The following is a 25,799-nucleotide window of genomic DNA, read 5'->3' on the forward strand; positions in this document are numbered from 1 at the left end:
ATCTAGTGAATAGAGAACATTTTATATATTAAAGTTGTTGCTAGAAAGAGTGAGGAGTGCCCGATGAACAGAAGCATTGTTTTGATGGAAAAGCACATCAATAAGCTTCTTGGGTCGTTTTTCTTGCAATGCTAGAGTGAAGTTTGCTTTAAAACAAGTTCGTGAGTTGCAGTAGACATTATAGTGCTCTATGAATAACAATAACAATAACAATAAGCATTACGCCTTCACTAAATCAAAACAGTGTGGCATAGAGTGTGTGTTCTTCCATTGTGACGACTGCTATTTCGTTTCAGGATTGAAAAGTGATAACCGTTCCTAATCCATTGTCCCAATAGATGAAAATAAGGCACCATTCATGGCAATATCACATGTTAACATTAATTGACACATTGTCACAAACACAGCTTTATGATTAACAGACAGCATTCGGAGAACACATTTTGAAGAAACTATTGCATTTTCATATCTTTGTGCAGAATAATCTCAACAGATCCCATGAAAATGTTAAATTTAGTCATACACAATCGGCGGTCATCCATAACAACTTCTTCCAGTAACATGTTGTCGGTCCAACTTATCTGTGGTCGAAGTTGTTTGGATTACTTATCACATGATGTTCGATCATCTTTGAAGTTCTTGAGCCACAAAGGGACATTTTCCATATATCTTACATCTTAACCATGTATCTTCCTTGACAAATATCGATGGGTATTACACCACGCGGATGGAGACAATGAATGGCCATATGGTGTTCTTTCTTGGATCACATGATTTATTTTTTTATTTTTATTTATTTTATTTTATTTTTACAGAATTTACAGAGTTGTACCGGAATTTTCTTTGTCAGCAAATAAAATGTAGGTATAGTAATACTAAAAGTGAGAGAAACTCAAATGTGCATCGTTTGAGTGGAGATGAAAGTAACTAGCCGATTATCAGAAAATTGATGATAAAAGTAAGGCAAAGTCAGGGCCTACGTTCTTCTTAAAACACCAGTGACATGTTTCTCTCTTATTTGGCCTTTTTCCTTATCTGCAATTTTGCTTTGTATCATAATAAAAACTCTTGAAATCAAAAGCGTCCACAAGAGACGAGGTTACGTGATGTGAGAAACTATTTATATAATTTATATAAGAACATATTTCAATGAAATTCTTACTTTGGAACGCAGTTAAACAAACGAGGTATTGGGGGTGAAAATCACTAAGTAGGTAACTAAAAAAAAAAAAAAAAAAAAAAAAAAGATAATGCATATTTGGGTAATACATATCATGGAAGTTTACGGAGATGAATCATCGACCAAAGGGAATGGGCCTCGATGCTTTGAAACGGTATTCGATTTTCAGGTAAACTGTTGGTTTAAGTGTAATGAGTTTTCGGTATGTAATTTGTAATGAGTTTTCGGTTGTAAACCCTCTCCCCTTTGTCTTTGAGTTCCTGAAAGATAAACTACAAAAATTAACCACGAACACAGAAACAGTCATTGATCCCAAGAGCAACTTTAGCGTGTCAAGTTGTCCTTTATCAGAAACTTTGGAGAAAGATATGGAAAGTGTAGAAGAGTTGTATTCGTCTTGGTGGAGGAGTGAATGGTGAGCAGTTCGGCATACCTAACGTTTGCTGATAGCCTATAATATTCCTAGATAAAGATATTTTTAATTGTGGTCTCTTAGTTGTAAAGGGAGATCATAAACTCCAACTCAGTAACATTATTCAATATTCGTATAGAAATTATTTTCATAGTATTTCTATGTTCATATCAGGAATTAATTTCTCTGAAAATAATTTTCAGACTTTTGGTTGCGTTTACCAACTTTATCACTTCAAAAACGTCAACCTGTTGCAAGTTATCTACGATGAGATTAGGATCACATTGAGGGATTCCAGCTATAGCTCTAGCAATTGTGATCTCAAGTTTCTAAATGAAACGATGAGATTCATTGAAGAACGATATCCTGAAGTCGAAAAGAATGATAAGCCAATTATTTGGAGAGATAAGTTGAAACAAGATACTGTCAGATATAGTCATACTCCCAAAGTTAGAAAGGACGGAAACAGTAAGCAGCTAACGGCAGCAAAACAACAAATAAAATGCAATTTAAAGTCGGAAAGGAAATTCAAAATTCCATCATCAAGGTCACCGGCAGCATTAACCAATTGGCGACAAAAAGATGTTTCATCTTCCGGAATGTAAGTTAACGTTTTTATAAGGATTTACGAAAGTAGAATCTAGAATACATAGAACGTACATAGACTAAAGACAAACTTACAGAACGTACATAGGCTAAACTGTTTAACTTTACCACGGTATATTAATATATTGGTTTCAAATAATGTAGAAAATGTAAATCTGTTGGAGTAAGATACAATGATTAAACTAAAGAAAGGAGGTTTTAAGTTTTTCATAACACGCGAAAAAAGAAAAGATGTGTCATAAAAATTTAAGAAAGAGAAAAAATATCTTTTAATCACTTCTTAGATCCTTAGAGTAAAATGTGAAAATACCCTAGACTTCTAAACTATGACAATTCAATACTCAAACTTCAAGTAATATATCTATAACTACTGGTTGCAATCGATTAATAAGATCAAAGATAAAATAGGTTCCTCGGACGTTGAATCCATTTCACAAAGCCATAACTTGTTATACTTTACTGTTTTGTTTTCTGGTGATAAAGGTTGAAACCAGAAATCGACAATTTGACGCAATTCATGTTTTAATAGATGGTTAAGGAAGAACATAGAACCTACTCTTGAAAAGCGTAATCGATTGCAGAAAACCTGCATCTCGATATCACTTACCGATTTTGCGATGTGAAAATCAGTATTAAAACCGGAAGTAATATTAAATTTGAACCACTTCGGTTTTGGTAGTGTTCGGGATAGTCATGGTACAGTCAGCGACAGTAAAAAGTGGAGGTTGGATACATAAGAAATGATAGCTTTTTCCAGTAGCAGAATAGTTTCACTGTATGCCTGATAGTTGGACAACCAACATGACAGCAAATACATGCCCGAAAACATAACATGCCAGGATATTCCTCCATTTGGAGGAAAAAGTATTACTATCTGAGAGCATCACTTAGAGAAACAACCACGAGATAAATCTGCAGAAATTCCATTCGCGTTAAGTTCAAAGAGATAGGAATTAATGCAAAGGAAACGAAAAGAATAATACGCATCATGTAGAGACCGAAACACACAAACACAAACAACCCACAACAGACACACACACACACACACATACTTACATTATATGTATACATGGATGGAGATTAGGGGGTGCAAAGGGGGGCAGTTGCCCCCACTTTTTTGAAGCAACCCATTAATGTATATGTCGTAGTTTTATTTGGAAATATAAAGTTTTTGTGTGCATTACTGTTTCATAGAAAAATGGTGCTATATAATATTTGCCGTTGCATGAGTACGTATTGGTTGTTTTCCCGTGAAGTTAAGAAAGCTAGAGGAATTTCGTTTTAAGTGCGACGGAAAACAATCCAAAAATTCGAGCATATTTTCAATCCAGAGATATAGAAGCCAAATCTGTTAAAATCATTTTCAGTTTTGTCAGGAAACGAAGAAGTGATGCCCTTATGTTTCAGAATTGTTGAACAATTTTCTAGTTTAGTGGTCCCTACTTAATACAAATTAATGAAATCAACCACTAAACAAAAAAAAGCTGCTCAACAATTGAAAACATGAGGCGTCACTTTTTCTTCGTTCTCAGACAAAATTCAAAACTGGATTTAGCAGGTTTTGCTTCTATATCCCCTTCTTATAAGGGCTCGATATGTTAGTCAGCCGCTTTGAAACTAATTGAGAGAACATTTCGCCAAAACAAAAGTATTTCACAAGTTATTCTTTAATTGAACAAAAATTGACAATTCCTAAAATAGCTTCTCTTCTTTCTAAAGTAAGGAATATTGATTAAAAAGAGCGTAATAAGAAACAACAACTATCTTTTTCATTATTTTGTAATGTAATATACGAGTGAAGTGGTGTGTGTTTAGGGGTGTACGTGTATATACAATTAACTTTAGTGAATTCAACATAATTCTAGGTTTTAGGATTATTTTGTATAGCAGGAGTGTGGAGCGATTCTAAGTATTGTGTTTTGATGTGTTCCAAGAAAGTTGAAACTGCACCAAATGGCAACGAACATGTTTCGGGAAGCTGCAAAAGCAAATACTGCTTTAAATGTCGTAGCATATGGTTGTAGTATTTACTGTCTTTCATTTTCTAAGAGTAATAACATACGTTTAATAGCATATCTGAAATTAAAAATTAAGTTGTTCAATTGCCGCCAGTTTCAGTATAACATCTACAAAACAAGACTCGTTATTCATTACTATGATTAATAATATCCTTTCTATTTACTTGATTTGCAAATTTGTTATTAAATAATCTGATTACACAATTTTCCAGACAGAATTTTAAGATGTTCATGAGCAAGGAATCAAATCTCTTCTTACACTTTCGTTATTTAAGAGTACAAAGGTCTAGTACCTATTTGCGCTAGCCTTGTCAATTTACTTAATAAAATATGAAATACGATATATCGTGCTTTAACTAAAAAAATATAGTATCCTATTAGTTATACAACCTTTCGTCAAAGTGTTAGAAACAACCAGGGAAACTAAGATTGATATACAAATATTCAGATCATGTCTTGCCCCCCACTTTTAACGTCCAATCGCCGCCACTATATATATATATATATATATTATTGATTAAGGATTAAATGAGTTATTTCGTAAATTTTCGAAACGGGTCTTGAAGGAAGTCGTCGCAACAGTAATGACATCTCGTAGCATTGTTACGTAACACACGCAATATAAATAAAGCTTCAAAAGCAGAAGTCACAGGTTGTGGCGTGGATAATTCGGTAAGGTGTCCGCTTCTGGAGTGGGCAGCGCGGGTTCGAGTCTCGATACACCGATAACTTTTTTCTTTCAAAATACATTTCTATATTTTTATATATGTTATTAATAATTGGTTTCTTGCATTTTTTTGTAAATTATCTTAAATTAGAAGAGTTTAAATAAAGTCAGGAAGGTTAAGACACACATATATGATTGCTTTATCCGTATATGCAGTCCAGAGATGGAGTGGGTCAGTGGGCCACTGGTCAACAGAACGTCCCCACGGCGAACCACCGGGACCTACTCAGGCCCACCGACCCATTCTGCTCAGTGCATTGTAGACAGCTTCTGAACACTGGTGAATTTGTCTACGTTTTACTCTCAAGGCATCCTTTTTCTTCTTTTTTTTCATTTGTTTCTATTGAAAAAAGAACTTCAGGCAATCTTAGATATTGATATTTGCAATTATAATAATAGCAATAGGACTTATTAGATAGCTTTGAGACGCAGCCTGTGACTTTTTAGAGGAGCTAACTACTGAATAAAAAAAAATGTTTGAACCGTACCGTACCGAATGTATATACCGTACTTTGCACATCAGGGGTTACTTTGCACAAAATATGAAAAGAGTTTCACAGTCCTCTGTCGGCAAAACCATGAACAGAAAAGAGGAAGTTTCAACTGGCACCGTAAGATAGAACATCTAACTGCATTTTGGCTATAATGTTGGCGGTTAACATCAGTTCTAATTACCGAGAGGGTTCATTGTTGTAGAGGTATGGAAAGCACTCACTGTAAAGGCCGCCAAAATTTGAAAGATATCACGTACGAGATTTTCCGTCAAAGTTAAGTCAGTTTCGTAGAATACTACTGTGGATAATGGAACTTCGATGCAATCAGGGATGTACGCACGAATTTATTTCGGGAGGGGTCCAAACCTTTCCGGGGGAAGTCCAAACACAATTTCAGGCTAAATTATATTAAAAATGGTAAAATTGCCCCTAAAATTAGACTAAATTTACAAAAAGTCCGGATTTCGGGGGGTCCGGACCCCCAGGACCCACCCTCTGTGTACGTCCCTGGATGCAATAGTTGAAATTGAAATGTGAAACGTTTTAAAGTCATAAAAATGTAAAACTGGGAGAAGGTAGTTTCAGTCTCTACTCGGGGTTCCTTTGCACCGGTCCAAAAATACCGCTTAGATAGGAAACAATTACTACTAGAACCTACTGCATTCTAAATTTAGGTAAATTTCCTATTTAGGAAGATGTTGGAATGAATTTCTTGTTGATAAATAAATTATGAACAGTGGCGGATTCAGAAAAGTAGTTTGAGAGAGGCTTCAACCACAAATATTTCTTTTTTTTTTTAGAAATGACTAGACTTTTTTTGGGGGGGGCTTCAGCTTATACGCATAGGAATGACTAACATTAGATTTTGAAAAGGAAATCATGCAATTTGGGTAGTTTTCATCCTGAAAGTCCCAAATCCCGTAAATGTCCCACTAATTACGGTTGGGGTGATATTCTTGGACATAAGGAACAACCAAGGAAAATCAGTTCACGGGGATTTTTTTCTGTCCCTGAGTTGGCATTTTTGTGGGACATATGCTAAACTATTAGAATGCGGTTCCTGTGCCAGTAGCAGAAAATACATAATTTTCTTTACAAATATCGATAATTCAAACTAAGTACTAATACCAGTAGCATCATTCTAATATTAATATTTGTAGACTGCATGCAGTTTTGTGTAGAAAGTAAAATGTATAAATGTTGAAGGGAAAATATTGCACGGAAACGTTATGTTCGTATGTCGAACATACTTTTTTGAACGTTGTGCAAAGTAACCCCAGCTATGGGGTTACTTTGCACCAAAGTTTATATTTCAATAGCTATGGTTATACTGAATGTTTACTAATGAACTTGCACTAATGTTTTCCTTATATATCTAGCTATTATATGTTTAAAATACAGTGTTCTAAATCATTATGTTTGTAAGTTAAATGCAATTTTCTTTAAAATGGCTTAAATCTTGTGCAAAATACACAAAGTCTTACGGTACTAAGTTTCATCTCACTAACGCGAAGTACTCTATTTGTTATGTATTTTTAACCCTCTCTCCTCTATTAGGATACGCACTTTAATAAATATGACGTGACAACAACCCAGTTTGAGGTAGGTGTTAACTATGTTAAAAACTTCACACCGAACGGTTCAACCATTTCCTTTACGTTAAACAATGTGTTTTTCATTTGTATAATACAGACGTACCCTCATGAAAAAAAATGCGCGTATACTGTAACAAACGATTTTTCGCAATTATTCCATTTTCCTTACGTTTATGGGTAAAATTCAGTTATTAGTAAGTGGAGATAATAGAAAGCAATCCATCCAAGAAGATATTTCCAAAAAAGATAATAAAATAATAAAAATATAACAAAAAACAAAATTATGTTCGGTTTTGTGTATACTGGCAATAATGCTTTCAAGAGAATTTTGCAGCAGCAGAGCACGACTGCAGAGCGAATTTCACGATTGGTAGTATCGTAGTATCCAGAAGTTGAATCAAGGAACTAGAAAGTGGAGTAAAATGCTGCATTTATTGGTTTAAACCTAGAGTGTAAATTGTCTACCAAATATAAAGTAGCTTCTGTAACCAAGATGTTGAACGGAAATATAGAAACAGATAGGAAAACTGTTTTCTTAAATTTGGAAGTGACATGCTCTATAGCCATGAGATTTATTTGTTAAAAGACAGGCAACAAACGTAGTATCTGTGGTCAAGTGGATAGAGTGGCGGACTACTGGTTCTTATACTGTTTTGACACCAGATCGAATCCCATCCCATGCCATCCATTTTATTTTTTTTTACAAAACATTATAGAAAGTGTATAATTTTTATGTTAATAGGAACAAAAAGAATATAATAAGGAAATAACTTTGTTTCCTCTAATGGCATATTTATTCAGAATTAGGATACTATTAGTAATAGCTATTGTTTTCAGTTTATGGTATGGTATACCTGTTCCTCCCTTCTCCGTTTTTGCATAGCAGAAGAAACTTCAACTCACTTCGAGTCAGGAACAGAAAAAAATACCCGACCTGCAGCCTGACAGTCACAGCGAAAGAAGAACAATAGCTCGTTGTCATATAAAAAGCTGATGTTAAATTATTGTTCTAGTGTTTGTGTGTGTGTTTCTTTTTAGAGTAGTGACTCTCTCTGTCTCTCCTTTTTTTCATATCCACAAGTGCAAGAAATGCAATCATAAGTTTGTGTAAGGAATAAAGAATGCTTTCTTTAAACAAAACTAAATTATACAGCTCTATTTGTGAGGAACACGAATGCTTCCAAAATATGCCATGGATATTAACTATAATCATAACGTTCTTCTGAATTATACAGTAGCGTGAAAAACTGATAATAAAATGGTGTAACAGGCATAAGTTTTTTTTCTAGCGTGAAAGCACATTAAACATAACAAATTAAATTTTGGGGATTACAAATTATCACTTTGCGTGTCGGTGTAGGCCTATTCGTTTTCACATTCGAGCGACGAAAGAAGAAAGTGTGGTGATAGTTATAAAAATCGAATACGAGATTTCAATGGATTCAAGTTACATGGCCCCTACATATCGAAAAAATTAGTTTTCCATGTCTGCCCATCTATTCGTCTGTCGGTTCGTCACGGTTTTACATGCACTGAATTAGAGGCCATACTGTTCAATGTATCTGGAACGAATTCTAGATATAACGTTTTAATAACATACTATCGTTTCGAATTTTATATCCTTCGACACCTAAAAGTAAGGATAGTTTACTGAAGGATGAACATTTAAAATAGTTCAGTTTTCTCAAAAAAAAAGCAGCTGTGACGATTATATTTATTTTATTAGCAACTCTCCACCGTAGTATCAATCATTTTTCTGAAAAAAAAATACATATGGTGTAATTTATTGTGTAGTATGCGATCTGTTTGTACAATTTTCTCAACCAAATTTCATAAATAAACATATCATTAATAACCTAACAATATGACAACTCGTTCGTCATGTAAACATTCAAAAGGAGTAGCTTTCTCCTGATGATTTTACCATTGACGCCTCAGGCAATTGTTTCATATTTCGTAAAGAAATGTTTCATTAATAAACTAACATACAGCATAAATCATTTATCCCGATAACATACAGAAGGAGACGTTTTCTCAAGAATTGACTTTTTTTTACAATTTTCTCAGTAATAACTTAGACAAATTTGTTGTAATTTCAGTTAAAATATATTCTGTAATAATCTCACAATATGGTATAACTCATTTGTCCCGAAAAGAAAAATCGAAAAGAGATAGTTTACTTTGACAGTGAAATTTTTCCTGACGATTTGCTTAAAAATTACTCGATATACTTGGAGCAGATTATAAATAATTTACAATATGGCATAAATCGTTTATCATCAAAATTACAGATAGAAAAGTTTACCTTTGACGGCAAGTTTTTCCCGATGACCTTCCCAAAAAATACTCAGGAGATGTTTGTTGTTCATATTTCATAAATAAATGTTACATAAATAACCTAGCTATATGGTATAACTCCCTCATCCTGAAAATCTAGAAGTGGTATATTACTTTTGACATTAAGTTTTACCCTGCGATTTTCTCAAGGACGACCCAGGCGATTGTGTTCGTATTTCATAAATAAATGTTTTATGAAAACACTAACAATATAGCATAGCTCGTTTGTCCTGAAAAGATCCACAAGGGACATTTATTCTTGGGGTGACGTTTTTCATGATTTTCTCAGAAATTACTCAGACGCTTTTACTTATAGTCTACATACAATTATATCCTTAATAATTGTAATATATGGCTTAAGTTATTTCTAACGGAAATATGACCAATGGGTACTTTACTTTTATGCCTAAAGTTTCTTCTAACAAGTTTTCCAAAACATTATTTTATTGGCATTTTCCCAAATAAATGCTTCAATAATAGCTGCAGCCTAACATGAGTCAGTGTAAGAAATTCGAGCGAGAAAGTACAGTGCGTTTGCTCAGTACCATTTCTTGAATATATTTTTAAATGTTTCCTAATCACAATTTTTGGAACAAAATCGAAAATTCCTTTTAAATGTACCTTGTTGTGGTCAAATGGTTCAAGTGCATTGATTCTGGATTTGATTTCCAGTGAGAGCTAGTGTATTTTTGTCCAAGAGATGTGACACGTCGGTGCAGAGCAAAAAAGTGTTTAAATAAGCCAGACCAAGCTAATCAATAATACAAAGAAATAATATAATGTTACGAAATTATCGAAGAAACGTTGATAATATTAGGTAGGTGCAATTGAAATGTCCAAACGATTATTGTCAATTTCAAAGGTAAAAAAGTGAAAAATTCAATGCCAGGTTAATCAATGGCCACTCACTATCCTACGAAGAAGTGATTGAGATACCAAAAATTTTGTAATCGCTAGGAGACATGTTAAAAGAACACAGAGGGCGAGAGAGAGTTTAATACTGCAAATCATGGATAGTCTGCACCTTCGTTTGAGGGCGAGTATTGAAGTCCGTAGGCCTACATAGGTTAACATTGAAATGAACATTGCAACACAATACCTGTTTAATATTGATCGGGGCTTGCTGACAGGTTTGCAGGGTATTTGACGGGGTTTGATATTGTAAAGAAAACGATCCTTGTAAACGACTGTGCCTTCCCCACTGTACACTGTAAGTTAAATTCGTGCTTAATTAAAACTATATTTGTTTAAATTTAAAACTATTGACCGTTATCACCTGTGCATCACGGACAGCAATCAGCCAGTAATTCTTTGTTTCCGCGCGGCGGGAGCTCATGTGGTTCGGATTCCACGTTAATCAGTAGGTCCACGTCTCATATAGCCTCGCTGCTGAAAGAGATGATAAACTCAAAATCACATCACACATCTTTGTTTTCGCATTTGTTTTAGCCCATAAGTGTCTTTGTTCATGAGCTTCTTCGTGGCTAAGCGGTTAGCGGACGCGCCTTTGGCGTGGGAGTCTCGGAGAGAGCTCATGTGGTTCGGAGTCCACGTTAATCATTAGGTCGACGTCTCATATAGCTTCGTTGCTGAACGAGATGTTAAACTCAAACTCAATGTCTTTGTTCATAAGTTTCTTTGTGTGTGGTTTTGCATATACGTGGCGTGGACATTAAATTTTGATTTCTACGCCATATGTATCTAATTACATACACACCTATAGAACGAACACAACAAACTTGGAATATATTATTTGTGTATAGAAAATCATCACGCGGCGCTGCATGGGAGAGCCGTGTGTATGGAATACCATACACATGTTTATCGTGTTGAAAAATGTATAAATAATAATAATAATAATAATAATAATAATAATAATAATAATAATAATAATAATAATAATAATAATAATAATAATAATAATAATAATAATATAAACAGAAAACGAAACGATCACATATAACTGCAATGGACATATACATTTATTAAAGCATATAACTGCAATGGAATTAAGTTGTTTCCTTCTCTCCCTGAACGCAACAGCCCTTATTGTGCCAAGGCGTAGAAGAGAACTTGTGGGACTCACGACTTTGGGGTGGTGTCTGGTCAGAATATCGGATCCCTTTGTTGTTAGTCCTAACTTTCTAGACGGATGCAGTTATTTCCGGTAAAATATACAAGCAAATAGACTTTTCTGTTACTATTAAAGTGAACAATTATACTCATTCCCTCAATATGATACTTGTGGTTGCTTAACTGTATACATACAGTTGATCCATGGAAGGATAGTTGATAACAACAACAGCAATAATAATAATAATAATAATAATAATAATAATAATAATAATAATAATAATAATAATAAATAACAGAAACTCGACAAATATTCTTCCAAATAATAGGAACAAGTTTGCGTCACACTGTTCACTTTGCTGGACACACCAGTGTGCCGCGTTATACCGATTGTGGCACACTGGAATATAGGGTATAGCTTTTTAATTTTTCCGAACTACTTCAACTGCTTCAATTGAAAGGGATCTATAATAATAAGAGTGTAAATTTAGTCTTTTTACCCTTCGACTCAGAAATAAGGTCCGCGAGAATTTCATTTAAAAAATAATATACTCAGAATTTTATATAGTAGTTTGTTTTATTCGAAATTAATATGTCCTGCAACTGTTTTTTGATTGAAATTATTTGAAATGAAATCTTTAAGTTTTCACGTCCCACGTTGATGCCGGCTAGGTTAAAAGAAACAGTGATGATGAGAAATAAGTGAAATGGTCGAATGAGGAAAGTGGGAGAAAACGGAAGAACCCCGAGAAAACCCACGCACACGGTGTTTGTCCAGCACAAGGTTCACTTGACGCGAGCAGGGATCGAACCAAGGACTCCATGCACCAGGGGTGAACTCTCTACTACTGAAACACTGCGGAATCTGAAATTATTTAAAGGAGAAAGGGACTACTTTATGAAAACTTGATGACGAACACATTTGTTAAAAATATATCAGCTTTTCGTGAAATATTGCTTATAGGCAGGGGCGGATTAAGGCTTTTGGGGACCTGGAGCCGACTATTTTAAGGGGACCCTATGTTAAGAATAGTTTCAGCTCATAAATTTTCTTTGCTGCCTTCCACTGCCTCATAGGCTTATCGAACCACCGAGAACTATGCTGTAATATTTTAATGTGCTCCGAGTTTACAATAATTGGTTTAGTTACATTAATTATTAACAGTTAAATAATTATATTCATTATAAACAGTTAAATACTGCTGATGGATAGACTTAATTCTAGCGATACCGCGAGCGTAACGAGCCGAAAGAAATTTAGCATAGGTCTGTCTATAATATAAGTTTAATGCTGTATTTTAGTATTAAACAAAGGGATTTTAAGGGGCCCCCTGAGTTTGGAGTCTCGGAGCCTGGGATCCATTGACTGCGCCCTTAATGCGTTAATGCTGATAGATTCAAGGGACCGGGTCTGTCCGAGCTAAAAATTCCGATCCGTGCAGACTTCTAGCCCCTGTGTATAAGCTATCTTGGGAAATACAGTAGAGTTTCGCCGGAGGCAGGCAGAACGCCGGAATTTGTGGATGTGTTAAGAAAAGACCTATTAAAAGTCAAACTATGATATAATTTTACATATTGCGCATCTAATAATCATGTTTTGTAAGAAATAAATATAATGCATTGAATCAGGGACGTATCGAGCGTGAGGTCCTGGAAGCTGTCCCCTTCCAAAACTCAAGCACTTGTTGAACCTTTTTCCCTTTTGAGGTTCTTTTATATCAGATTAGTTTGAGGCAGTGTCCAAACTGTGGGCAATACATTGTTGTTATGATTCTAAGAACATACCGTAATGCCATTGTAACTAGGTGGAATTAAAGAACACTTTTAAATGGGAAAAGAAATCTCTAAGTTTTACGTCCCACGGTTATGCCGATTAGGTTAAAGAAGACGGTGATGAGGAGAGATGGGTGAAATAGTGGAATGAAGAAAGTGGGAGAACCCCGAGAAAACCCACAAGCACGGTGTTTGTTCACCACAAAGTCCACACGGCGCGAGCTGGGATTGAACCAGGGACCCCAAGCACCGGAGATGAACGCTCTACCACTGAGCCACCGCGCCTCCACTTTTAAATGGGATTACAATTTCGATTCCGGTCTGTTTATAACATTAATGTATTAGAACGATACACTCATTGCCATTTGCTATTTTTGTTATGATAGCCATTTGCCATTTGATATACGTAGCAGACAGTTTTCCTTACATGTGTCTCAAAAATATTTTTTGATTTCGTTTGTACTACAATGCAGTTTGTTTGAAGTAAATCGGTTCATAAGTGAAAAATAAGAAAAAGTTTAAGAGAAATACAGAACTGTTGCATTATTATTATTATTATTATTATTATTATTATTATTATTATTATTATTATTATTATTATTATTATTATTATTATTATAGATAATTTTGAAACATTAGAATTATGTGCTTACGAGGATTCATGTTGGTCCCCTTCTGAAAAGAAAACCTGCATACGTGCCTGCACTGAATGATAGACGTATGAGTCATGGTGGAGACGGGCGTGCTAGGCGATAGAGTCCAGAGCATCAAAAACAGACTAAGGGGGTGTGGTGGCTCCGTGGTAGAGCGTTCACCTCTAGTGTTTGGGGTCTCTGGTTCGATTCCAGTTCGCGCCGTGTGGATTTTGTGGTGTACAAACACCGTGCTCGTGGGTTTTCTCGGGGTTCTCCCGTTTCCTCCCACTTCGTTCCAACATTTCACTCATTTCCCATCATCACCGTCTCCTTTAGCCTAACCGGCATAACCGTGGGACGTAAAACTTAAAGATTTCATTTCATTTTTCTCAAAAACAGACTAAGACCACAACTTGCAGTTCTTCTTGCCGATTGATCCTACTTTTAACCTGCAATGATATGTCAGATGATACGGTATGTGGAGTAAACGAAGGTCAGTAAAACGATTTGAATTTTTTTTTAAACAAATGTGATGATTTTTGTCCGACTGCCACTTCAGTTACATCACCATATAATATACAACAGGTTCACCTCAGAAATCAAATTTATTTACCGTAATATGAGTCTCATCTCCTTCCCTTCAGAATAAGCCTCAAATCTGCCCACCTGAAGACAATTCTGCTCCTTGATCCTCCACAGTGTTGCTTTTCAACGAAAAATATTTTGAACATCTCTTTAAAAAATACGGGAACGGTCTTATTCGTCCCCCCTCCAATGGTGAAGACAGATTTGCGCCGCTGGTGTAAGGCTTCTCGACCCTAAACTTTTTTTTTTTTTTTTTTACATTCTGAAACATTGAAATTTGTTATACCAGCACGAATACACGAATACAAATTGCTCATAGGTACGTCGAAAACGAATGTCAAGTAATGTTAACGCGACAAGGAAAGTTCGATGTGACTGCACTGGCCCCAGAGAGTACTGACTGTTGTGCGGAGCGAGTAAGGCGGCACGTTTAGAGAGTGGCAAACAACTGAAAATAAAAGCTCCTACGAAGTAAAATCCCAAACTGAATTGAAATAGGCCTTTTTGAACGTATTCAAGATTTCAATACCGACTCACTAAGGCTTTTTTTTTTAATAGTATTCCGTACAACCTACCTTACTCTCTAAAACCGCGAGTCAAGTCAGATAGGCATGTCTACTGCGATACTAAAGTTATTAATAGCACACGACAATTATAATAGTAAATACGATCTTAAGACAGATTTAAAATAACGGCGTGATTTTCCTAACTTTCACTAATCGTTCCCAAATAGCCCTTTAAGAATGTTTTCGACAGGGAAAGTGTAGAACAAAATTGAACTTGGCATTTTTTAATTACGACCGTATTTACTATTATGATTCGACCTAGTAATAGCGATGCTATGATTGGCTCCAGAGACAATAACAAAAGCGTGATGAAAGAAAATGTTTTGGCCGTCGCATCGCCAGGTCGTGTAGTGGGTTTAAAAAATAAAACTACAGAAAGAGTACTGAAAGGGATAGGGAAATGTGCTTCTTAGTTGACCATTGAAAAAGTAATCAAATAATGGTATAAGTCGTGAGAGTAATTTTGTGTTTATTGTTCAGCAACATTTTTTTTATCTCCACTGTTTCAAGTGTTCTTTTTTTCTGTCTGATGAGTTAGCCAAGTAGGTAAGCTGCTCGACTTCTAACTGGATAATCCATGTTCAAATCTCCCTGCAGCTAACTTTTTCTCCCACTACCGAAATCAACACTGTGTGCTGTGTTGATTTAAAACAAAAAGTGATAGTCATGCTGGGTCATCGCATTATGTTGAACATAGGCGGAGTTAGAAATTGTCTGCTGGGAGGCAGACCTTTTGCTCGGTCTCGGACCTGTGGAATACTTCCTAGAGTGTGGAATTAATATGAATAACTCATTTTTGTCAAAAAGTTGGGGGACAATGCCCCCCATAGCTCCGCCCATGGTGTTGAATCAACACAGCTATTTTTTACTGTGCAGGACATGCGTTGTAAACAGTAAGGTTAAGGACACACACAAAAGTCATCCAGGGCAGGGGTTTGAATTCACAAAAACGGGAAGAAATTTCATTTCCTCAGTCAAAATTAAATGTGTTGTAAGGCATCTTTACTATTGACAATAAAATGCAATGGAACCAAAATTAAATTTCAATTATAAATGCCGGACTCAAATTACTGTAGGAAATTAAGTAGTATATACTAGAAACAGCCGAAAAATTAAACATGAAGAAATAATTTAATAAAAACAAGCTAACAAGGCTATTACACTTAACTTTATTTTAAAAAAAGAAAAAAACGTAGAGCAAACGCAACGGTTTCAATGTTCTAACATCTTAATGTGTCATCCGAGTAACATCGAAAATGTTACGTTTACTGTGTGTGTTTTAAATTCAAAAACTGTGTTTGCAATTTCAAGACACGAGACGAGACGAGACATTTCATGAGACGTCTCGTCTCTTCTCGTGTCCCATCTCGAAAACGAGACGACACAAGTAGACTGTCTCGTCTCGCGTCTCATCCTAAAGAGTTTTGTCTCGTCTAGTGGCAACACTGGAAATAGGTAAAAAAATGAAATGAAATCTTTAAGTTTTACGTCCCACGGTTATGCCGGTTAGGCTAAAGGAGACGGTGATAATGAGAGATGAGTGAAATGGTGGAATGAAGAAAGTGGGAGGAAACGGGAGAACCCCGAGAAAACCCACGAGCACGGTGTTTGTCCACCACAAAGTTCACTTGGCGGGGGCTGGGATCGAACCCGGGACCCCAAGCACCAGAGGTGAACGCTCTACCACTGAGCCACCGCGCCCCCTGGAAATAGGTAATTTGAACCACTTCCGCCTTGAATATGGAGTTAACCGATGAGATGGAACCTATTCTTTGGATGCAGAATCAATGGCAGAAAATCACTTTTCGATATCACTTACTTTCTTTGTTCTGGCATCTGTCACACACACGGATGATACCACTCTATAAGACTTCCGACTATTATGCACGGCATAGTTTGGAAGTTTAAAACCTGACTAGTTCCATAAATATTATTAACACTAACATATCAATGATACTCTTGTGTATAATTCAAAAAGTCAGCCGTGAAATTTAATCCAGATTGGAAGTAGTTGTGGAAAGGCCTCTTGCTAGAACAGATTTGTGGGTGTTCAAATAAAATCAACATAATCTTTCTATTTCACAACGGGTGAGTAATGCATAGGTCATTTCTACTGTATATCAACTTCACGGACCAAAGCGACTTGTGACTTCATGAAAATCAATTTGTTGGTTCTTCAAGGTCAATACATAAACAAAATAGCTTACCCATTACTTCGATAGAAGAGGAAAATACAACAGACGTGTTTACGTATAAAAGACTAACGCCTCAGGCACTTAGTTGAAGGCTTAACTGGGTGGAAGCAACATAGTAACGTTCTACGGCAAAGAACGCTGTGCTGTGTAAAAAAAAAAAGAAAAGAAAAGAAAAAAATGCTCTGGGTTGTTCTGTCAGTTGTGTGTATGAAATACGAGTTTGTTTGTGTGTCTGTCTGTGTGCGGCCTGGGAATCAGACGAGTTGACGGAAAGTTACTAAATTTTGGTGACGGATACCTTTATCCAGGCTCCAGACCAGGACAAAGCGTTTTTTTTTTGTTTTTTTTTAAATTCGAACCAGTTTCTCAGGGGAAGGGAGCGTTTACCGGGACATGTAAAAATATTAGAAAATGACCGATATTTGTGTTGAATTCATAGTTATCGCGGTCGCTGAGATCAATGGTGACACTTGTATTAGCGATGACTTTGAAAATCGGCTACCATTGTATGCGGGTCGGTGTCACCCGGGGATGGGGTACCGAAATATATAAAAATGTTTCAAAATGGCCAATATTAGTTGAGTTGATTTTGAGTTTAACGTCCCTTTTCAGCAGCGAGGCTATATGAGACGTGGACCTACTGATTAACGTGGAATCCGAATCACATGAGCTCCCGCTGGGAATTGAACCCGGGCCTCCCACGCCAAAGGCGCTTACGCTAACCGCTTAGCCACGGAGGAGCCCTTGGTCAATTTTAGTGTAAATCCTTAGTTTTCACGGTAGCTGAGATGAAAGGTGATTCTTCCAGAGGCGCTGACTTCCAAATACAGCCCAATCGCCTGCGGGCGAGAAGCGTTCTTTTAAATTTCGAACCAGGGGGTCTCAGGGGGCATTTACCGGGATAGGTAAAAGTAGTAGAAAATGACCGATATCTTCTCGTTTCGTTGTTCAGTTTGTTTACATAGATATTTTATCTGACCCATGCGAAAAGTGGGTATTTCAGCTTGTTATTAATAAATGCAAGAAATAAATTATTAGTAATATACAAGGTGGCCCAAAAATAAGTATACAGTACCGTACTGATCAGCTCATTCCATTTTATAAAATTTCTTATTTTTATCCATCAGGTAAACTTAGTTTCTTTATTATTTATTCTTAATATGTTTTTACTTACTTCTTATGCTTAGAAGAGCCGAAGCAAATAAACTCATAAACTAGAATGTTATAGTTGATCAATACAAAAGTGTATGCCTATTTTTGGACTACGTGAACAGATAGGAATGTATTTTGAAAGAAAAACGAAAGTGTAAACATACATAACCGTATTTGACTTTATATAATCTATCCTAAACCGCGGTCACTAATCTAAGATAGGCTAATGTAGGAAAAAATGCAAGAAAGTAATTAATAATAATAAATATGAGCATATAAAATACATTTTGGAAGAAAAAAGGTCCCCTGGCAGAACTTGTTAGCCTCAAATGTCGAAGCGTTAATCAGAGTTGGAGTGGGTCAGTGGTTCAACAGTATGTGATCCACTGTGACCCACCACCCACTATGACCCACTCTGAACCTTTGTGACCAACTCCGACCCACCAAAACCCATCGTCATAAACTCTGACCCATGATCCACACTCTCTTCAAAACAAAATAAAATTTACAATTGTAATAAAACAAGGTTGTGAAATTATCAATAATCGGAGTTTGAATTTCTACGGTTCAACGCTCAAGCACCGCTCTGTTACAATACCGGTGGATTTGATCTTTACGATATACAATGATAAAGTGTTTGTCATGGGCCAAATTGCGATGAATTTAAATTTAATTATCATATATAATTATTTCTTTGTTGACTTACAGACATTTTCAGTGGAAAATAGGATGAAATTTGAAAGTCTCAAATCAAGGTAAAGTAGACCAAAGTAAAGAGAAGTCTAAAATTGGCCATATAATTAAGCATCCCGTACAAATTTAAAATTCTCACGTAATTAAGCTTACAGTACAAATTTTATGTCCATTTTCCACACAACTTTATGACGTTATACCCTTATGCTGTGAACGCTCCATATATAAACACAAGTTTCAGCAGTTGTTATAATAAAAACCAATAGATGTAAAATGCGTAAAACTGTAGTTTTTATTTCTCAATAATTGTTTTTTAAATTGTTTCTGAACTAATATCGATCGTTTTCGATTATTTTTAGAAATCAACCCTATATATAGAAAATGCCCCCCCCCCCAGTAAAAGAGTTTTAAAAAATGATATTGAGATCAGGGCCAAACTATGTATACGCCAAATGTCATTTCAGTTGACTTTGCAATATGATCATGATGATCACACACACATAGTTATATTTAATTTTTTATATAATAATTCATACATTACAGGTGATTCACAATTTTTTCCAATAGTTAGCTCCTCTAAAAGCTCACAGGATGTGTTTGAAAAGTCAAGAAGTAAGTCCTATTGCTATTATTAAAAATCCAAATATGGTCAATTGCCTGAAGTTCTGCAAGAGTGCCTGAACTTCTTTCTTAAACAGAAACAAATGAAAAAACAACAAAAAGGGAGGCCTTGAAAGTAAAAGGTAGAGAAATTCACCAGTGCTCAGAAGAAGCTATCTTCAATGCACTGAGCAGAATGGGTTGGTGAGTCAGAGTGGATCAGTGGGTGAGCGTGGGTCAGAATGGGTTTTTGGCTTAGAGTGAGTCACAGTGAGTCGCAGTGAATCACATCCTATTGACCCACGACCCACTTACAAATCTTGACAAATTGACTCACTGACTCACTCCATCTCTGGAGTGCACACACGTATAAAGCAGTCATATATTTATCTTAACCTTCCTGACTTTACTTAACCTCCAATAATTTAAGTTAATTTACAAAAAATGCAATAAAGCAAATATTAGTGACAAATACATACATACAGGAATGTATTTTGAGAGAAAGAAAATTGAAAGTGCACCAGCCGAGATTTGAACCCGCGTTGCTTCACTCAAGAAGCAGACATCCTCCCGAGTTAGCCACGGCAGAACTTGTAACTTCCGCTTTTGAAGATTTATTTATATTGCGTGTGTTACGTAACAATGCTACGAGGTGTCATTACTGTTGCGACGATCTCCTTCAAGACCCGTTTCGTAAATTTACGAAATAACTCATTTAATCCTTAATCAATAACATTATATATACAATGTATGTGTGTGTGTGTTGGTGCACCCAAGAGATTAATTCATAATAGATTAATTTATTCTTGATTTTAATCTACAGAACAAATGTTTTTAATGAAAACATGGGGCCTGTTGCCGTAGATGGCTAAAGGCCGTAAATAAAATTCCAACTTCAAGTGTAACTGGAGTAACTCACCGACAATGGCTGATTTAACACATTTGATAACGGCGCGCGTAATGGGTTATTTATAAACACAGTTGATAGAGCCTGTGTAGATAAGTGGGTACCGTGTGTGACTGTCGTTCTAAGGATTCTGTGTTCGAGTCTGAGCCTAGACTGAGTTACATTTTTTTTAAGGAATTAAAAATTATAAATGATGTTCGCGTTTGATACTGAAAGAGATTTATCCTATGAAGGGAGAAAAACCAAGACAATACAGGGGGCAGGGGGAAAGACGGAGACTGTTTATCCTTAAGTGTTAAAATTTAATTTATTCCCATGTCTTTTGCTCTTTCCTTTCCCTCTTTTCTTCTTTTCTCATTTTGTTTAGCTTTACATACTTTTTCGGTCTCTGCATGATGCGTATTATTCTTTTCGTTTCCTTTGCATTAATTCATATCTCTTTGATCTTAAAGTGAATTGAATTTTTGCAGATTTATCTCGTGATTGTTTCTCTAAGTGATGCTCTCAGATAGTAATACTTTTTCCTCCAAATGGAGGAATATCCTGGCATGTTATGTTTTCGGGCATGTATTTGCTGTCATGTTGGTTGTCCAACTATCAGACATACAGTGAAACTATTCTGCTACTGGAAAAAGCTATCATTTCTTATGTATCCAACCTCCACTTTTTACAGTCGCTGACTGTACATTATTTTGGAAGCTGAACTTGGCTTAAAACTGCTTCTCTGCTATCTTTACTCGTTTTCGTTCTATAGCGATAAACTTTGAAACTGGAAATGACTAATTGGAACCACTTCCAGTTTGAATGGAGCTAACGAACAAGATGGAACCCATCCTTGGGACGCTGAATCGGTTTCAATAAAATGCATCTCGATATCTTGTGCCGTTTTCGTTCTAATACCTGTCGACAGATGGATGGACAAATCCGTTCTAAAATATATCTGACACTTATGCATAGCATAGTTTGGAAGCCTGAAAGGCCTATCTGTACACACATAGTTTTCTAAATTTTAAGGTTAATATTGAACTTGCTAGATCAGCTAACTAACTTCATGTCCTATCAAAACCTGAGGTTCAATGCCGCGTTCACAAAAGCTCTCCATTGACTTCTTTCCTTGGCCAACTGGATCCAGGTTTTATTTTGTATTCCTACTTCTGTGACATTCATTTTAATATTGTCCTCCCAGATTCTCCAGGTTGGTCGTTTTCGAATTGGATTTCCAGTTAAAACATTGAAGATTCCTACTTTCATCGATTCTGCCCACTTGAGCCTCCTAAACCTGGTAACCCTAACAATGTTTGGCAAACGGTATAAATTATGTAGTTCCTCATTATGAAGTTTCCGACATTACTCATTCCCGTTCCTCTTGGGTCCGAATATTCACTTTATGATCTTGTTCTCACATACTTTCAGTCTACGTTCTTCCCTCAAAGTAGGCAACCATGTTTCACAACCACACAAAACAATAGGCATGATTATCTTATTATGTGTTTTAAGCTTCAAATTCCTTGTAACAATTCGCGATAACAAAAGATTTTGAACTGGATAATAACACTAACTCCCTGCATTTAGTCGACATTTAATTTGTTCGTGGATGTGATTTGATCTGTTAATACTAATCCTAGATATTTGAAAGTATCAACTTTGATGAAAATATTATTTGATATTTTGCCGCATCCATAACGATCATGGTGAACTTCCATGTATTTACCTTTCTCTGCATTTACGTTGAAACCAATGTTGCTGCAAGCATTTAGTAAGACATCTGCATTTCTTTCCATTGTTCTTCTATTATCCTCTACTTTATTTACTATCCATCATCAGCATACGCCATAATCTGGGAGATACCATTCAGATCTAGGCCCTGGTTGCTGTCTGTTTTTTTTTTTTTTTTAATCGTGCTCGAGAACACAGTTGAATAATAATGGCAACAACGCATCTCTTTGTTTCACGTCATTTTTGACGTTAAAGCTCGTGGACAAGAATTTTCCTACTTTACTTTGGGATTCATTTGAACACATCTTAATTAATCTAACTGCTTTTGTAGGCATTCCAAATTCTGTAAGAATGTTGTACAATGTTTCAATCATAACCGAGCCATAGGCTTTTCTAAAATCAATAAATAGTTGATGTACCGGGGTATTGTATTTCCGTTTGTTTTCGAGTATTTATCGAATGGTAAATATCTGGTAGATTGTTAATCGATTTCGTCTAAAAATGCCTCAACAATTATTACAATCCGTTTTATCGCCTTTCTTGTGAATTCAAATAATGATTGTTTCTTTCCACTCTTGTGGCAATTCCTCCTTGTTCCAGATAAGAAGAATGAGTTTGTGCATTTTATTCCACAATTTTTCCCTCCCAGCTAAAATTAACTTACCATTAAAATTTCAGCAAAAGAAAAATTGGGCCACGTGGAAATACATAAGAACAAACCAAGGTTTCGTCAAGGTATGCACTAAACTAGCAGAGGGAATAAAACAGGCTAAATCGATACAAAATCCGAACGATATAACTATACAAAATTTCGTTGACATCAGGGGGGAACTTTCAAAACTTTTAAAAGAAAGAAACTTGATTTTTGAAAGCTAAAATTAATGAATTCGAAGATAAGAGTAAAAAAGAAAAATATTCCGGGCATGTGTAAGGCCATCAAAGATTTTAAGAAAGGCTATCAACCTCTAGCTTATGTATATTAAAGAAAACCGATGGAACAATTCTTACTGATACAAATAGCATCTTGAATAGATGCAAAGATTTGTTCGACAATTCGCTGAACACATAGCCCAAAACTAACGTTCGTGGAGAAAGGGAAACGCACACAGCACAGCCTTATATTCCAGAGAATAACCGAACAGAAGTAAAATCGCTGTAAGGAAATTAAAGAAACAAAAATCTCAGGCTGTAGATGAAATATCGGATAAGTTAATTTTAGCGTGAAAGAAAAAAATTGTCGTATAAAATGCACAAATTCTTTCTCTTTATCTCGAACAAGGAGGAATTGCACAGGAATGGAAATAATCAATCATTGTTCCAATTCACAAGAAAAGTGATAAAACAGATTGTAATAATTGACGAGGTATTTCTCTTCTTTCTACATCCTATAAAATCCTCTCAAATATCATATTAGGAAGATTGCTTCCATACACAGATGAAATTACTGGAAATTGCCAATCCGAATTTAGACGAAATCGATTAACTATCGACCAAATATTTACCATTCGACCAATATTCGAAAGGAAATGGGAATACATCAGTATATAAATTATTTATCGATTTTAGAAAGGTGGCTCGGTTAGAAGAGAAACATTGTACTACATCGTTACAGAAATTGTAATACCGAAAATGCTAGTTAAATAACAAGTTTAAATGAACACCAAAGTAAATTCCTACTAGGAAAATTCTAGTAAATCCTACTAGGCTTTCACGTCAAGGATGGCCTGAAACAAAGAGATGCGTTGTCGCCAGATTATTCAGCGTTGTTCTGGAGTACACTATAAGGAAAATTAAAAACAAAAACCTAGAACTGAATGGTATTCACCAAGTAATAGCGTATGCTGATGAAGCAAATATAATAGAAGACGATAGGAGAACAACAGAAAGAAATGTAGAGGTTTTATTAAACTCTTGCAGGGACATCGGTTTGGAAGCAAATACAGAAAATACTAAATACATGGAAGTTCGCCGAGATTGTAACCTTGCAAATTATGGATGCGTCAAAATATCAAATAATACTTCCAACAAAGTAGATACCTTCAAATATCTAGGCTCAATATTAATAGACTAAAACAATATTCACGAAGAAATTAAATGTAGATCGAAAGTAGTTAGAAATTCTTTTGAAGAATTTGAAACTTAAAATATATGAAACAATAATCATGCCTGTTGTGTTGTGTGGTTGCTTACTCAATGTGAAGAACGCAGACTGAAAGTATTTGAGAATAACATCCTGAGACAAATATTCGGACCGAAGGGAAAAGCGAATGAGGAATAGAGGAAACTTCAGAACGAGGAGTTGCAATATTTATACTTTTACAAAACATTGTTAGGGTTATCAAGTCTAGGAGACACAGGTGGACAGGCCATGTAACCAGAATGGAAGAAAGTAGGAACACTTTCAAAGTTTTAATTGAGAATCCAATTGGAAAAAGACCATTAGGAAGATCTAGACTCAGATAGCAGGACAATATTAAGATGAATCTCGCAGAAATAAGTATAGAAAATAGAAACTGGGTCCAGTTAGCTAAAAACAGAGGTCAATAAAGAGCTTTTGTGAACGTGGTATTGAACCTCCGTGTTTCATAGGCCATAAAGTTTATTAGATTGTTATTCATAGGACAACAGTGAGCTGAAATTATCAAATTCAAATTCAAGTTGCAATATAATTTATTATAGATTCTCATTATATTTATAATTTAATTATGTATTACATATTACTTAATTAAGAATTCTTCAAGCGATTCATTAATTTCATTTCTTCACAGGTAGGAGTTGTGGACGCTTGAATTGAGAACAGAGATGCACCTACAATTAGAAATACTAGAAAGTTCACTTTCTTTTAGGATGGAGGGTTTTTTTTTTCAAATAAGGAAGTAAGAAAATAAAATACTTATGAATCCTATGTTCGTTCTAGGATTGGCTATCTTGATCGAATCTCAAACTGGCATTGTAATGTTGCCAGCAAGTGAAAGTTATGCAAGTTATATATCACAAGTGTCACGTTGATTCGCTAACCATCTAATCTACTACCTGAAAGTTATATATTCTGTTATGTGTATTTTACTGGTTGCCTAAATTGAAATTGGCTGGCAAGAAGAAAGTACCACAAAACAAGAGAAAGATGCAAAAACATTTTTGTTTTGGTACAAAATTTCCTTTTCACCTCGTTTTTCGTTCGGGAAATAACTTATTCTGAAATTCAGATATTCTGTTAGAGCCTAATGTGAGTTCAACTTATAAAATTAAAGCAAAAAAATATGATGTTAGTAGTATAACATGATAATAAAACTTTATTATTCACATAATTCCTAATTTCTTTAGTATTATGTTCTATTAAAACATTTGAAATAGGGAAGTATTCAACAGCATCTTTAAATTTCTCACCATCCAATTTTAACGATCTCAATTAATGTTAATGTGGATTTAATTTATTCATAAATTCTATAATATTGTTAATGTTTAACGGAAAAATAAATATCCAAAAACGAGACTATTGCAATTATAAATCTTGTTGAACTCAACAAAATTATAT

General features: G+C 35.4%; 1 long non-coding RNA gene across 1 annotated transcript; it reads left to right on the forward strand.

The window, feature by feature from the left end:
• The first annotated feature begins 1,799 nt into the window (after positions 1 to 1,799).
• Positions 1,800 to 25,495, forward strand: LOC145663690 (uncharacterized). The gene is made up of 2 exons (XR_014127229.1): positions 1,800 to 2,193; positions 25,033 to 25,495. It is a non-coding gene; the product is annotated as an uncharacterized LOC145663690 (long non-coding RNA).
• The last annotated feature ends 304 nt before the right edge of the window (positions 25,496 to 25,799 follow it).

This window comes from Thermobia domestica, chromosome 11 (genome assembly GCF_964235325.1).
Source record: "Thermobia domestica chromosome 11, izTheDome1.hap1.1, whole genome shotgun sequence".
NCBI lineage: Eukaryota > Metazoa > Arthropoda > Insecta > Zygentoma > Lepismatidae > Thermobia > Thermobia domestica.